Below are 12434 nucleotides of genomic sequence, written 5' to 3'. Positions count from 1 at the left end.
TGATTTAATAATTATGTCCGGTTTATTGAGTCTCCGACCGATCACCTCTTTAAATTTTGCTTCCCAGACCTTTTCGTTCACGATAGTATAAGGTGAGCTTCAATCTGCCGCTATGTTTATTTCCACACCACCAATAGTCATAGTACACATCGGTTTTCTTGTCTTTGCTCCTTTTCCAGTTTCCTTTACTTCTTCTTCTTCGTCGTCAATGTTGAGGATGTACATGTTGATGTCTTCATCTGTGTCATTATCCAGCTTATCTTCTTCATCTACCACTGCCTTCACATGTCGTGGTTTTTTTCTATTACATGCCTTGTTAAAATGTCCAATTAGGCCACAGTACGTGCACTTTGCTTCACAGGCGGGGCATCTAAAATCATATGCCATATGGGCAGTGCTTAGGCATCGGTAACAATATCCTTTTCCCCGTTTCTCTTGCCTTCTTTCTGGTTGGATGGCGTCTTTCTTTCTTACAGTCTGCTTGCTGTCTTTCCAACCTTTTTGATCGGACACTTTGCTGACATGGTCACTTTCTTTCTTTATTTTATCGTCTTTTAACACAGCTTTCGCACATCGTCCAGTGAGTTCTGCTTTCCTAGCTATATCTATTATGTTCTGCAATGGGTACTCCGCCTTTGCACAAAGATTATCTTGAATGTTTTCGTTTGAGCCTTGCATTACTATTTGATCCCTTATTAGTTCATCGTGTAGTCTTCCGAAACGACAGTTAATTGCTAGGTCTTTTAGAGCAGATACATAGTTGTCTATTGCCTCCTCCTTCCCTTGTTTCCTATGGAAAAATTTGTATCTGTCTACCCCAACACAAACTGTAGGTTTATAGTATGCGTTTAGGTCATCAATAGCGTTGGAGAATACATCACCATCATTTACATCCCTTGTTTTCGTGTTAATGGAATTATAAACTTTTATTCCTCCTGCACCTAAGTTGTGCATTAACATCTTGTACTTCTTTTCAGGTTTAAATTCTGCATCTTCTTCAATTGTGGAAATGTAATTGAGGAAATAGTCCCTCCACTCTTCCCACTTTAAAACTGGTACACTACCAGCACGTAGAAATGACTCAGGGGGTGATAGATTCCATATGCAACCGGTTGCTAAGTCACTCATTCTGATTGTTATGTGTAATGACTTCAGTAAATTATGACTTCTCTATGTTTTGCCACTACTGAACCAGTATGACCTTTCTTTTTCGCAACTAGATTGATCTTACTAAAGTTCCATAAGTGTTTTCTAATCGCTAATATTTAAGTGACTGTATGCTGCTGCAATGATCTATGTTTGTTTGATTAACTTGAATTTACCGTTTTTCTTCTGGTTCTTGTTGTTACACTGATGCACAGGTACACCTCTTGTTTCTGTAGAGATGTGCATTGGTCACGTCGTGTTAGCGCTCTGCGTTCACTTCCTCGTTTTTTTTCCTGATAAACTAGACCGCTGTGTTCAATTTATGTTTCTACTACACCCAAAATGGCCGCCAACATCAATTTCATATCGACGCGATGACGTGATAGCCTGCTCCAGTTCTCCTCAACTGCTCGTTGACAGTTCACTGCTTACGGCCGTTTGTTTTATCCGTTTGCTTGACAGTTGAACGTTTTCTTCTCACACGCTTGGTTCTAGCGCTCAGTACCCGATTTATTTCTGCTTCCTATTCATTTTCGCCGCAAGTTGCCGCATATAAATTTATCTTCTGCGCACTTGTTTCCACACACTCTGCCGACGCGTCAGTTCACTCACTGTATATTTCAGCTCCTTTTTCCTCAGTTTTCTTCATAGATTTTAGTCTTCATCTAGTCGCTCTTCCATACATGCGCTTGAATTAGTTTGTGTTTTCTTGCCTTCTCCTTTGTTTATCATCGGAGTTGATTTTCTTCTTTTGACTGCTTTTTTTTCCTCCTCGTGGGTTCGTACTTGTTGGCCCCTCGTCGCCAGTATTGTTAAGAATTACCAGACATTTATGAGTTCATAACTTCTTTATTCTCAAACCAACACGCATGCTCCTACAACGTGGAGTGTAGCTGCAGTCAGCTCGGCGATCAGCTGGTAACTGTCACATCTGACAGTTATCAGCTGGTGACCTCACTGCTGGAACGGTGTCCTCGCAGGGACACTTGCGAGCACACCGGGTATGGTGTCCCATGAGGGACACATGTATACTAAATACAACACATACTTTGCCCATGACTTAATACGTCTCTGCTTGAAGGGCGGCAAAGATGCAGCCTTACCTAAGAGAGGCACTATGAATGAATTTATTTATTGTTTCAATTAATTAAAATTGTTACAAAAGGATTGGGCAGGATATCTACATCAAGCACCTTCGTCGATAGGGAATAAAATTTAATTATATCATTTCTTTTAACAAGTCTACAGTACAGGACATTAAGAAACAGATAAAAATAGTTGTATATTCACTTGTTTAAAACGGTTTTAGGACTCTAATTCTTGGCTGAGTCTTTACTTATAAGTTCTTTCAAATGGTTTGAAAATTTCACTAGTCTGACCAGTTCCATTGGGATCTCCAAATTAAAGAGAAGTTTAATTGCATCTGTGCAGGTACAAGTCCCGTATTTTAAAAACAGAGGTTTCAATAAAGTGCAACCTGCATGGTTCAATAGAGGGCAGATGCAAACCAAATGAGCCATGGAGTCCTCGTGCTTGTGACACAGTCTGCAGGTGGTAACCGTCTCTAATGTTTTCCGCGAGTATTTATGTCTGTTATTTGCAGTACCATATGTCTGACAGAATTTGCTTTAAGATTGTTTTATTCAAGGCTGAGTAGAGCTATGGCTGTCTTAGTTTATCCCGGAAGGAATTAACTAAGAGCCCAATATTGCTACTGGAGGACTCTATTATCTTCATGTCCTCTTCCTTAGATAATAGTCTAACTTGTTTCTTTAAAATGGATTTTAAAATTCCTGGTTGGTAGATAAAATCCTGCCAGTTGGACAGGTCAAGGTGCAATTTAGTGCAGGTAGTGTGAAGGCCGTTGGCCCAGGAATTTTCACCTTTAGTGAAAATTTCCTTTAAAATTTCTTTCATCGTGTTTGGTGGTACTGCGCAGACCATCCATAGTACTGGACGATTGATGCCCAATGTTCATAAGATTGTTTATTTAACCTGAATTCCAGGCGTACAAAGGCATTCCGGGCATGGGCGGGTATGTGGAAGATCTTTTTGAGTGCTCTGCAGTTGGCGAGCTCCATGGTGTAAATTAATACTAGTTGGCCATATGTAATTGAAGGAAGTAACTTGGCTCTTAAGACCTTTTGAATGGGTTCAGTTGTCAGGCTGCACAGTTTGGAGTTTAATTGCGGGTTTCTAACGCGCTAGAATAGACTCCCGAAGGAGTATCTCTGCGCAATAGACCGCTGGGGAACCCGTCCTGGCTTTCCCTGTGAGATGGTCCCTACTGGGTATCTCCAAGGTGAAACCAGGCATCCCCGGCATATGTGGGGGGCCGTTGTGGAGATTAGGCAAGCTAATGCCCAGAGTTGCCGAGTGTGATCCCTGATTAGAGTAGGCATTGAGGTGAGAATTATCGAGTCCGCTGACCCTGGTCGACGACCCTGCCGTGTCAGGTATTGAACCCTGGTCCCGGGCCGTCCTCTGCTCCCGGGTCTGCCACCTCTAACCAGTGAGCCACACCACTCCACTTCACTCCAGTTCAGTTTACATAGGGCATATGTCACTACCTTAACTTTGATTCTAAGGATGCGGTGTGTGCTGTGGGCTTACGAAACCCCCCAAATAATTATATTGAGTTATATTGCTATTTTCAGATTGCCCATTCTCCAATGTTTTTTGAGTTTATTGGCGTGCTTCCCAAAAAGAACTACCTTCGTTTTGCCTGCGTTTGCTGTTAAATCATTTTCATTGTTGTAGATGTTTAATGCATCCAGTACTCTTTGCATACCCATCATAGTATGATCCATTAGCACCATGTCATCTGCATACTGCAATAAAAACAGTCTAGTTGACCCAATTTTAGGAGCTAGCAAGTTGGTTTTGATATTGTTTTGCCAAGGTCTTCAGTGTATAAATTAAAAAGCAAGGGCGCTAATACACAGCCTTGTTTCAGCCCTCGATCCGTATAGATTTGTTTTGTTGCTGTGCTTGAGGATAATTTCACCCATACCCAGGTTCCGGTGTAGAGGGAAATTATGGCTTTCAGCAGCATAGTCGGTACCCCCAACTTTTGTAGTTTTTGCCAAAGCAGATTCTTGTAAACACAGTTGCATGCCGCAGAGTATTCTACAAAGCAAGCGAAAAGCGGGTTCCGTTTTTCACGAATGGCCTGTTCTACCAGATATGCAAGGGCTAAGATGTTGTCCAGTGTTGACGCTCCTGCTCTAAAGCTAGATTGATAGACTGGTAGAATTTCATTATCGTTGGCCCAGTTTTGCAGACCGTGCAGGAGGAGGCTTACATATCCCTTTGCCTCGATATCCAGGAGGGATATCCACCTATAGTTGGTTGGTTTTCCAGTATCGCCTTTTTTGTGAATTGGTTGCAGCAGGGAACCTTTCCAGGCTTCAGGAATCGTTGAGTGGGCCATACAGAACTGGTACAGCAGCGTGAATATAGTTCCCCAGAATTCACAGTCTTCTTTGAAAAGGTGACCCGTTAGACCATTGGGATCCCTTCTAATGTTCTTTAGTATTAAAGCCACATGTTTGCCCACATCAATAGTTTCAGTAGTTTCTTCGATGATTGAATGATTGGCGTTAAACGTGCTTATACTTTTAAATGGGCGTTGGTGGTGTGGCAGGATATCGTTGGAAGTACTGCAGTACAATGAGTTCACATGGTTAATCCATGTGTCACTGGCAACCCCATTGCGCTGGTCATGGCCGTGCCCAGACAGCCTATTGATATAAAGCCAGAATTTCGCCTGTCTGCTTACTGAAAATGTGCAACCATTTGGAGTCTTCCTGTCGCCTTTTAAGGCCCCATACATTTGTTCTGTGTAATTTCCTCGCTGTCAGCAGATTTTGGAGTGTCTGGTCGTCTCTCACTCGCTTGTGGTTGCGATTAGCTTGCCTCAAGACCTGCTGTAGCGCTTCTCATTTACACTGCTCTTCTTTGCTTGCACCGCAGCGCCTGTCCACATTGTAACCGCCCGCATTTGACTGCTCACATTTGCATAATTAATTAAGCACTACGCTCGCTTTGTTTGGCCTCTACATTATATATTGCTGTTTGTTGTACCTGGGCATTCTCTCCATTACATTATTCACTGTTTGGCCCCAAGCTCGCCCAGCTCGTATTTACCTTTGCTGCCATTTTGTTTGTTGTGCTTTAGAGCGAGCCCCTCCTCTCCGCCCCGCACCCGCCTCCACAGCTGCTCCTCCCTCCCAAGGATTATTAGAACTGCCCCGTAGAGTGAAGCGCTGTGACCTCCCTTACGCTGTAAGAGGCGGCCGCTCACTCGCTCTCTGCCGATTTCCTCAGCGTTTATCCTCTGACTGATTCCCTGACTGATAAGTGCCGGCTGGTATCGTAGCGCTTCCCATTTACACTGCTCTTCTTTGCTTGCACCGCAGCGCCTGTCCACATTGTAACCGCCCGCATTTGACTGCTCACATTTGCATAATTAATTAAGCACTACGCTCGCTTTGTTTGGCCTCTACATTATATATTGCTGTTTGTTGTACCTGCGCCTTCTCTCCATGACATTATTCACTGTTTGGCCCCAAGCTCGCCCAGCTCGTATTTACCTTTGCTGCCATTTTGTTTGTTGTGCTTTAGAGCGAGCCCCTCCTCTCCGCCCCGCACCCGCCTCCACAGCTGCTCCTCCCTCCCAAGGATTATTAGAACTGCCCCGTAGAGTGAAGCGCTGTGACTTCCCTTACGCTGTAAGAGGCGGCCGCTCACTCGCTCTCTGCCGATTTCCTCAGCGTTTATCCTCTGACTGATTCCCTGACTGATAAGTGCCGGCTGGTATCGTAGCGTTTCTCATTTAACTGCTCTTCTTTGCTTGCACCGCAGCGCCTGTCCACATTGTAACCGCCCGCATTTGACTGCTCACATTTGCATAATTAATTAAGCACTACGCTCGCTTTGTTTGGCCTCTACATTATATATTGCTGTTTGTTGTACCTGCGCCTTCTCTCCATTACATTATTCACTGTTTGGCCCCAAGCTCGCCCAGCTCGTATTTACCTTTGCTGCCATTTTGTTTGTTGTGCTTTAGAGCGAGCCCCTCCTCTCCGCCCTGCACCCGCCTCCACAGCTGCTCCTCCCTCCCTCCGCCCCCATCCACTCTCCTCTTTAAGCGTATGTCCCTACGTGCAGCGTCCACGCGCTACGGCCGCGCCGAAGGTGCGCCAAAGATAAGCCCGTCTACGCCCGTCCGCGCCTGGACCACGCCCAGCGCCAGAACCCTTGGCCCTCGTACCACCCACCCCACCCGCATTACTTACGACGCCACCACCCTCTTAGCCCTAAACCCCGGCCGTCCACCCAACTGCGTCCAAGCCGCTCCTGGACACACCCATGGTCCCTTCTCTTGCAACTCCTGCAAGTTCGACGGCACCAAGAACAACTCCTCATCCACGAACACAAAACAGATACCTGACCCCAACCACCTACAATGCATCCTGCTCAATACCCGCTCTGTCCACAGGCACGCCATCAACCTCTGGAACCTACTAGACAACTTCTTTCCAGATGTCGCCTTCCTAACAGAAACATGGATGAACTCCACATCAGCCCCTGACATCACCATTGCCATCCCGGAAGGCTATAAGATCATCCGTAAGGACCGTACCGACCAAACAGGAGGAGGCATCGCTATCGTCCATAGGAAATCCATCCGCATCTCAACCAGCTCAGACATCAATCTCGCCAATACGGAACACCTTCACTTCCAGATCCACATCGACCCCAAGACCACACTCAGAGGCACCCTCCTCTACAGGCCACCAGGACCCCGTACACAATTCAGTGAGGACATCACAGACTTTATCCCCCCACACGCTCTCCCCTCCGAGGATTACATTCTCTTGGGAGACCTCAACTTTCACCTTGAAAAGAACAACGACCGCAACGCCACCACCCTTCTGGACAATCTCGCCAACCTCGGACTTAAACAACTTGTCACTACCCCAACCCACATCGCAGGTCACGCACTCGACCCCATCTTCACCTCCAGCAAACATGTCTCCTTCAGCCACACCACTGCTCTCCTTTGGACGGACCACAGCTGCGTTCACTTTACCTACAACAAGACCACAACCAACAACCATCCTCAACCTACTCTGCGAAGAAACTGGAACAAAATCACCATCCACCAGATCTCCTCATCGCTTCTTCAAAACTCCCCTGCCCACTCCTCAAACCCCGACCAAGCCGCCATTAACCTCACCCAATGGCTATCCAACAGCGCCGACATCCTAGATAGCAACGCCCACAACAGCAAGGAATTATTCAACATCGTCAAGGAATTTACTAACCCCTCAGCCAACTCCAACGACATCACCCCCTCTCAAGCCCTCTGCGACTCCCTAGCTTCGTTCTTCTACAACAAGATTGCTGACATCCACAACAGCTTCGACAACCGGCCCGAAGACCAACCCACCCAACCTTCTGCAGGACCCCCTCCCCCCTCGAACATCCTCAATGACTGGAACCCAATCTCCACTGAGGACACCATCCGCCTAATGAATTCCATCCACTCAGGATCCCCCACAGACCCATGCCCTCACCACATCTTCAACAAAGCAGACTCCATTATTGCACCGCACCTTCGAGACGTCATCAATTGCTCCCTCAACTCCGCCACCTTCCCGGAAAGTTGGAAACATGCCGAACTCAGCGCCCTTCTGAAGAAACCCACAGCTGACCCCACCGAACTCAAAAACTACCGCCCCATCTCGCTCCTTCCATTCCCGGCCAAAGTCATCGAGAAAGCTGTCAACAACCAGCTCGCCGCCTTCCTCGAAACCAACAAATCCCTTGACTCCTCACAGTCTCCTCAACAACAACAACCTCAACATCATATCCTACGCTGATGACACTCAACTGATACTATCACTCACCAAAGACCCCAACACCGCCAAAACCAACCTACATGAAGGAATGAAAGAAGTAGCCGAGTGGATGAAGTACAGCCGTCTAAAACTGAACTCAGACAAAACTGAAGTCCTCATCCTTGGTACCTCCCCCTCCGCCTGGGACGACTCTTGGTGGCCAGAGGCCCTTGGAAAAGCACCCATCCCGACGGACCACGCTCGGAACTTAGGTGTCATCCTGGACTCCTCAATCTCTATGAACAGACAAGTCAGCGCCGTCTCATCTTCTTGCTTCAATATTCTTCGCATGCTCAAAAAAACATTTCGCTGGATCCCCACCGAAACCAGAAAAACGGTCACCCACGCACTGGTCACGAGCCGCCTGGACTACGGAAACACCCTATACGCCGGTACCACCGCAAAACTCCAAAAAAACTCCAACGCATCCAGAACGCCTCAGCCAGACTCATACTAGACATCCCGCGTAATGACCACATCTCTGGACACCTGAAAAACCTCCACTGGCTCCCCGTTAACAAGAGGATTACTTTCCGCCTCCTAACCCACGCACACAAAATACTCTACGAACTTGGACCCGAATGCCTCAACTCACGACTTTCCTTCTACACCCCCTCCCGCCTCCTACGATCCTCCAACCAAGCCCTTGCAACTGTACCTCGCATCAACAAAACCACCATGGGAGGCAGATCCTTCTCCTACCTGGCAGCTAAAACCTGGAACTCACTTCCCACTCACCTTCGCCTCACTCAGAACCACCTTACATTCAGAAAACAACTTAAAACCTGGATATTCGACAAGTAATTCCCCTCCCTTCCTCAAGCGCCTTGAGACCCTCTGGGTATGTAGCGCGCTATATAAATCACTTGACTTGACTTGACTTGACTTGGTTGAAAATGGCAGCACACCCTTTCTCCATGTACGAACTGATGGTTTGATTCTTTACCTAACAGGAGACGATACAACTCCGGAACCAATTTTGTCCACTTCTCAGGTATATTACCCGCAGTGAAATCTTGGGCAAGTGTAGACCAGTTGTTTTTCCCGGCTGACATACACTATCTGTCTATTTTATTCCACTTTAATCTTCTCAAGAGTGTGTGTATTTCTTCCCCATTAGACAAACCCAGGGGTGTAATGTGCCAAACCCAGGGGGTGATGTGAGAGGCACTAAGAAAATCGAGCAGACACCTACTACTGCACGCAAGGTTAATGGTACTGCCTATTCAAGAGTACAGGATAAACTGGGCAACTAATGCAAGTCGGCATGGTTGCCGGTTTTGCGACCAAAGGAGATAAACAATGCTTCATCTGTTAAGCTGTTGCCCCATGTACCTTCCAGCTCGACGCTCCCTATTAAGGCCAATGCTTTTAACCGAGGAGATTTCCTCCTACAAAAACTCGTGGGCTCTTGTCTAAACACAAACAGACCAATGGATCTGGTTTAATATGGCAAATTCACAAACATTTGCATACCGTGAAAAAATAGACCGAACACCAGACTGTGACTGGGGGTTGGGAAGGGGAGGGTCTAGTGGCACCAGCTTTTGGTATAACTGGTTTCATATATTATGATTTTATGGTTTTTAATGTATCCTAATAACTCTTAAAATTTTAAACATCTTCGGCGATTTTACTGAGGCTTTTGTACCAATTGTTATTAATTTGCACAATACAGACTTCATTCATTCATTCATTGGTTAGCAGGAGTAAAGCAAGCAGAGTCCAACGGCAACAAAAATGGGCCCCGCAAAAGAAGGCAAAAACATGGCGTGACCCTGCTGCTAGGGCACATTTGCAACAATTTCCATATTTTCGAGAGTAGATGGTTGTTACACCCGTAAACAATTATCCAAGTGTTGAATAGTTTGTATTTGGAAGTGCATTTAAATGGAAGGAAAATAGGAGTACACCAGAGAGGGTTTGGGGGAGGGGTGTGCACTGGGTATGTTGAGAAAGTCATCATTCTGTAAGCGTCACCAACGTTCCCAATTGTTTTTCCCTTTCTCACACACCTATAATTAACTGTTAAAAGCCAGTCTCCTGGGGTTTGTCAGTGTGGATGTGGTACAAAGCTTCTAATAATCTTAATCTTTCTTGTGAGGCCAAGTTTCTCTTCCCTCTCTAATGGGTGTGCGCTGTATCTGTAAGGGAAAATGCTGGGTCTCTATGATATCTACTACTAACTTGAACATGGTCTTACAGCTGGGACAGCAGCTTTTCTATTGGTATCCTCAGCCACAATCGCCAGGCGTGTCAAGGAATCATACAGGATGGTTCAGTAGTGAAAGGGTGGTAGTGTTGTCCAGCAACCACTAACCAGACCAGTTATGGAGCAGAGCGTAATCTTTATGGCTTTTAAGGATTTCACTGATATGCTCCACTAATAAAAGTCTCTAAAAATTGCCACAACCATTTAATTTCTGGGTTTGGTACTTCTAATAATATTGAAATGAAATTAAATGATATGTTAATCGCTTTTCATGTTTCGTTCCTCTGTTATTTAGGTGGGGAAACTGTGTTACAGTAAAAACATGAACCATTTTAGAAGATCAAAGACCGAAGAAAGTGCAACGGATGGAAGACCCACAAGAAGAGATACTGCTTATCAAGACCTGGCACCAAAAGCTGTTGTTAACCCTTTGAAATATCATTTGGGGCAAAGACAAGAACACTTCTCTAGACTGAAAGCACAAGGTGTGCCTTTGCAGGTCGAAGCAGAAATTACTCAATTAAACGTGAGAGGGGTGTCGATGCCTCGAAAGAACAATTATTCAAGGAATGGGGAGTGTAAAAGTAAGGCACGTGCCCAAAGTCATCTGCCTCCTGCTGATACCAACACATGTAAAGAAAGATATAAAGAAAGCCTTGAGAAATTACATCCGGTGCAACCCCTCGCCCTGACAAGGCCTCCTGGCAGGCCCCTGCAGCTAAGCATTCAGAGAACCGCCTGGGACAATTATTCTCTGCACACACAACATGAAGGGCTGCAGTTCCAAAGACCTGTGCTCGCTCAGTCTTGGCTGAAGTATGGGTTTCGTGCCTATACTGTTCCATTCAATTCCACTACCAAACCAAGTCAGGAAGAAACCTATTTCATTTTTGGCTGTCGGGCTGAGAATTTCTTTTCTAGAATGCTCCCTTCCTTGAGCAATGGCTCTCTCCTGAAGCCCTTTGCAATGAATAAAAAAGCCATGCTTTACATAAATGGTGAAAGCCTGAAAAAAGCAAGAACTTCGGTCTATAAGGACGCAAGCACCCAGACCACAGCAAATCAGCAACCGCTCAAGCTGCAGGATGCAGGTGCTGAAAACCAGGGAAACGGGCCAGCTGAGATGTCAGACACAAAAAATCTCGAAAATGATCAAGGGATAAAAAGTTATGATTCCAAAAAATTGCAGTCCATTGAAGAAACTTCCAAATTTGTAAAAGTGGATATATCCACCCGGAAATCTAAACTAAATCTAGCATTGCCTCAAAATGTGCCTTTTATGAATCAAGATTTGCTCTCAGTCCCTATGTCTACTGCGTCAGCTGTGTCCTATCTGAATGTCCCAGCATTCTCCAATGTGTTCGCAGAAGACAAGGAAGTACAAAGACTTCAAACTAAATCGAGAATGTCTCCCCTAACCGAAGGTTTGCCAAACACGGATGGCTGTAGTACTGTCCTACGTGTACCAGGTGGCACTCCAAATTCATGTTATTCTGTAGCTTGGTCTACTGATGAAACCGACTCTGATGAATCTGAGATTACAATTCATGTTCCGATTATTAAGTTTTCCTATGAAAATAGAGAATAACTGTAGAAATGTTCATTTGTGAATCTGTGTATCAACCTGCTAGAAGTTCAGTGCTTAATTTGTAAAATAATAGGTGCAGGTGCTCACAATTTTTCTTAGAAGGCCACACCCACTTCTCCCGGCTCCACCCATTTCCCCAATGGCTCCTCCCACATCTGCCACTGGCACAGCTGAACACCAGGTGTAATACCTGATCGGAATTTCTATTAGTGAGCTTTCCTAAAGTAAAGGATGTTTATTTATTTATTTTATTTATTTATTTATTTTAAAGGTTTTATATAGCGCTGGCTAGACCCAGAGGTATCAGAGCGGTTTACATGAGCATCTGATCATAGGTGTAGGTTCCATCGTTACAAAGGTTACACAGTTATTAGAGCATGGCAACATAGTTACTTGTAAGGTCGAGATAAAACATAAAGCACAAATACGTAAGGGGAAAAGCAGGCAAGGGGAAGATTTAGGGGAGGGGTAATGAGGCGGGAAAGAGAAGAGGAGGGTGAAGGACACAGCATGGAAAGAGGAGGGGAGGGGGGAGTGGGACACAAACCGGTAGGCGAGTCAATACAACGTACAAAGTCCA

The 12434-nt window shown here is 45.5% G+C and overlaps 1 long non-coding RNA gene across 1 annotated transcript in view; it reads left to right on the top strand.

Annotated features, from left to right (window-relative positions):
• Positions 1-10669, top strand: part of LOC147751624 (uncharacterized) — a 68770-nt gene extending 58101 nt beyond the window's left edge. Inside the window, exon 3 of the long non-coding RNA XR_015300070.1 lies at positions 10562-10669. This is a non-coding gene — a long non-coding RNA (uncharacterized LOC147751624). The remainder of the gene's footprint in view (positions 1-10561) is intronic.
• Positions 10670-12434: the final 1765 nt, after the last annotated feature.

The sequence above is a fragment of the Lissotriton vulgaris genome, chromosome 1_1 (assembly GCF_964263255.1).
Source record: "Lissotriton vulgaris chromosome 1_1, aLisVul1.2, whole genome shotgun sequence".
NCBI lineage: Eukaryota > Metazoa > Chordata > Amphibia > Caudata > Salamandridae > Lissotriton > Lissotriton vulgaris.
The sequence above is the reverse complement of the archived record's forward strand: the minus strand, read 5'-3'. Positions and strand labels throughout refer to the sequence as shown.